Source organism: Cicer arietinum, chromosome 1, assembly GCF_000331145.2.
Source record: "Cicer arietinum cultivar CDC Frontier isolate Library 1 chromosome 1, Cicar.CDCFrontier_v2.0, whole genome shotgun sequence".
In the NCBI taxonomy this organism is placed as follows: domain Eukaryota; kingdom Viridiplantae; phylum Streptophyta; class Magnoliopsida; order Fabales; family Fabaceae; genus Cicer; species Cicer arietinum.
The window spans coordinates 38,163,987-38,168,328 of record NC_021160.2 but is presented as its reverse complement, the minus strand read 5'-3'; the positions used below and the strand labels follow the sequence as shown (position 1 = coordinate 38,168,328).

The window sequence follows — 4,342 nt, the reverse complement described above, 5'->3', positions numbered from 1 at the left end:
TATTTATTATGGGTATGCATGTTACAACGATTTTTCAAATAAGCGCTGTAAAATGTGCAAAACAAGCGCACATTACATCTACATGTTTTATAGCGCTTTTTTAAAAGCGTTGTTGTATCTTTTACAGCGCGCGATTCTACAACGCTTGTTTTTTTGAAAAAGCGCTGTAAATGGATTAAAAAAGCGCTGTAAAATGTCATTTTTGGCGTAGTGTCCTTTTGAGTAGTGCTTGCCTATAGAGAACTTGACTCTATGCATCTTTCCATACACATAATGCTTACAAAATCCAAGATCACCAATCTTGTCACCACCTAGCATGTCTTGTCTATCCATAACTTGCATTCCTTTTAGACTTGCATGTCCCAACCTTTGATGCCACGAGCTAGTTTTGCTTGATGCTTGGACTGCCACAACTACCGGTCCTGTTACTGCTTGACCATTGAGAAGATAGATACCATGATCTCTTCTTCCCTTCATGATTACCGATGATTTTTTTATCACTTTTAGAATAAATTTCTCTGCTTTGTATGAACAACCTACTTCTTCCATCATTCCTAGAGAAATTAAGTTCCTCTTCAGCTCTCGAACATGTCTGACATTTGACAAAATCTTCATAGTTGCATTTTTCAGCTTGATTGAGCCAATTCCTACTACCTTACAGGTTGATTTTTAAATTGATTTGCATTTCCATAATCATCATCACTATTTGATATTTTCTTTCCTTTCCAGTCTGGGTATTGTTTTTTGAAATGCCCCTCTTTGTTTTTTGATCATACATAACAAAGTATCCCATTTTATTTAATAATAATTAATTCATTAAATGCAATAATGAATTAGTGATGATGATACTATACCCACAAGATAAATTTGATGGAGTCTTCTAGATAAGTGCCAATAATTTTACTCTCCATCTCATAATTCTCAATATGAGAGCTATATTTGGGACACAATCATTGAAGACTTTTTAGTTTTTTAAAATAAAAAATTCATGACGGGAAAATTATATGCAACAAAAATCAACCAAAATAGAACAATTAGTTGTTTAAGTGAAATTCAACAATGTTTAGAAGATTATTATTCATACAGCCAAACTAGTACTTCCTTCATAAAATGCTATAAATTATAGACCGACATTGTTCTCCATACATTATCATATTTTGTAATTGTCTTATCCTATTTTGTAATTGTCTTATCCTAGAAAAACTTTGAGGAAAAGCGATCCTGATTGTGCTTGGTTGATAACATATTTAAGCTTCCAATTACATCAAAATTCATGGCCAGAAGGTAGGTATCCATCGTACGACTGCCATTTTGTGTCCTCTTGTGATACATTCTAGTGAATAAAGACATGTTTGTTATAGCTTTTTTTTTAAAAAAAACACGATATTGTAGTGAACGTTGGCTGATTATATCGAATATTGAATTGCAAAATGCAGATAATGGTTTCGCGAGCGGAGTCTTTGACCTAGGCGGACTACAAGTGTCTCAAGTATCAAAATTTAGCAAAGCTTGGAGTGCCTACGAAGACAGACCGAACGATCGAGGCGCCTCAGCCTACGAACCAACAGGAATACCTCAAGGATTCTCTATGTTAGGTAGCTACAGCCAACCAAACAACAAGCCACTTTTTGGATATGTTCTTGTTGCAAAAGAAGTTCTTTTAAGCACAATCAATGAAACTTTAAAATCACCAATCGATTACACACTTGTATTCAACACTAAATCTATTTCAGCTTCACAAAATTTCTCTTTGTTTGGCTACCAATGGCACCTGATGGTTATAAAGTTTAGGCCATGTTGTCACCACAATAGTAGATAAACCTTCACTTGATAAAATAAAGTGTGTAAGATCAGACCTCACTGACCAATGTGAAACTACTTCATGGATTTGGGGATCCAATGACTTTAATTTTTATGATGTTAGACCATCCAATAGAGGTGTTCAAGCTCCCGGTGTTCGCGTTGGAACCTTTATCGCACAAATCAGCAAGGCTAGTAACCCTCCATCAATTTCATGTTTGAAAAATCTAAATTCTATTACACAAATAATGCCTAATCTAAAACAAATTGAGGCAATACTTCAAGTTTATTCTCCATTTCTATACTTACATCCTGATGAAGAATACTTACCTTCTTCAGTTATTTGGTGTTTCTCCAATGGAGCATTACTATACACGAAAGGTCAAGAATCAAATCCTGTTTCAATAGCACAAAATGGAACTAACCTTCCTCATGATCCTAACAGTGATGGTCAAAATTGGAAATGTACAAAGTGGTGAATCTTATATACATGTTAAACCAATGCTTGGAGGAACGTTCGCTGATTATACCATGTGGGTTTTCTATCCATTTAATGGACTTGGAAGAGCAAAAGTAAAGTTTATAAATATTAAATTACGGAGAATAGGTGAACATGTTGGTGATTGGGAACATGTGACATTAAGAGTAAGTAACTTGGATGGTCAATTATGGCATGTATATTTTTCACAACATAATCATGGTTCATGGATCGATTCCTCTCAATTTGAATACCAAATTGATAGTAGCAGTTTTGATTTTCCAACTAGAAGACCTATTGTTTATGCTACATTACATGGTCATGCATCATATCCACATGCTGGTCTTGTTCTAATAGGGAAAGATGGTGTAGGTGCAAGAGATGATACTGATATAGGTAGAAATATTATGGATATGAGAAAATATATTTTGGTTTCTGCTGATTATTTAGGGGAATATGTAATAGAGCCACCATGGTAAAATATTAATTATAGTCTAGATGATGAATTGAAGAGCATTGAGAATTTTTCGCCTGGAAAACTTAAAGATCTTTTTAAAAAATTTGTTAGCAGTTTACCACCAGAACTGTTGGGAGAAGAGGGACCTACATGTCCAAAGCTAAAGAATAATTGGAGTGGCGATGAAGTTTGAATTTTGTAGGACCTACAGGTCCAAAGCTCCGTCATGTTGTTCGCTTTAATCCTAGTTTGCAATATTGAATTGTAGTAACTGCAAACAAGGGAGCTTGCAAAGGTTTCTGAGGTTCTTATGAACTGAACTTCACGGTGGGGACAACACTTACAGAGATCCCCAATTGCTGGGTTATATGATTATGGGCTTTCTAATTTTGGGTTAGAAGATGATGTTGTTGATATTATGGGTTCTCTAATTATGAGTTTTTAAATGTTAATTAAGATGATGTTATGCGTTTGAATGAATGTTACGTTGATGAATAAATTCAGGATTTAATGGTTTTTTGTATCGGGGATTTTAACCTCAAAGTCAACTTGTAGTAATTAAAATATTAGTCAATACATTTGTGATGTCACTTAACTTAACTAATATTAATGTTCACTATCATGTTTAATGGTCGACGACCACAGTCTAATTCATATAATAACGATATTAATTAATTTGTGAATTTTATAGTTTAATAACATCAAGTTGTATAAACCATATATGTTATTATTTTAATTAGTTAAATTATAGATGTTATGTTTTATGTCTCACGACTGACGCTGAAATTAAAATACAATTACTATAACTAATTTATTTATGTTACTTTTTTTCTTCAATATTATTATTATATTCAATTTATATTTTTATAATTTTAACAAATTATGAGGATGCTACGATAAAATCCAAAATTACAAGGGAGGCTAATAATAATATTACATAAACCATTTCAAACTTATGATCAAAGGTCATTTCAAGGTGACCAACATGAACCAGGCTAAAAGGACTCCATCATCAAATCGTATAATAAAGATTTATCCACAAGTTATATTTCTTTAGTTTTAAAGAGGACAGTTTTAGTTGCTATAATTTCAATTGCGCAAATTAAGTCCTTATATTTATTTTTAAAAGTGAAATTTAGTCCTATCTAAAAAGAAACACTAGCCCTTTCAAATGGATCATCTCCACCAAATTGATGAAAGAGATAAAATTAAAAGTTGTTGAAGAGAGAAAAAAAATGGAGACAGAGAACTAATAAGAGATTTGAAGAGTGGAGAAAATTTGATAGAGATGATCCAAATATATGGTAGTTATAAATAAATAAATATGCATGCTTTATACTTGAGTAAATATCTTTCTCTTCAAGTACTTTTTTCTATAGTTGATTTGTGTCTAGTAGATAATAATGTGATTTCTTCGGGCTCTGTTCTTAAACTCCTGAGTGCATGTGATTTTTATACAACTTCTTTTATGATGGAATTAGCTACAAGGGTAGTACTTCAAGTGAGAGTGGGTCCCTTAAAAGTAATAACATTTCTTAATTACTAGACATCTACTATGTGATGCCCGGATCCAATATGACTACAATAAAAAAATTAACAACAATTTA

At 32.7% G+C, this 4,342-nt stretch overlaps 1 pseudogene; it reads left to right on the top strand.

The window, feature by feature from the left end:
- The first annotated feature begins 475 nt into the window (after nt 1-475).
- On the top strand, nt 476-2,928 carry LOC101507759 (hypothetical protein At1g04090-like; annotated as a pseudogene).
- Nucleotides 2,929-4,342: the final 1,414 nt, after the last annotated feature.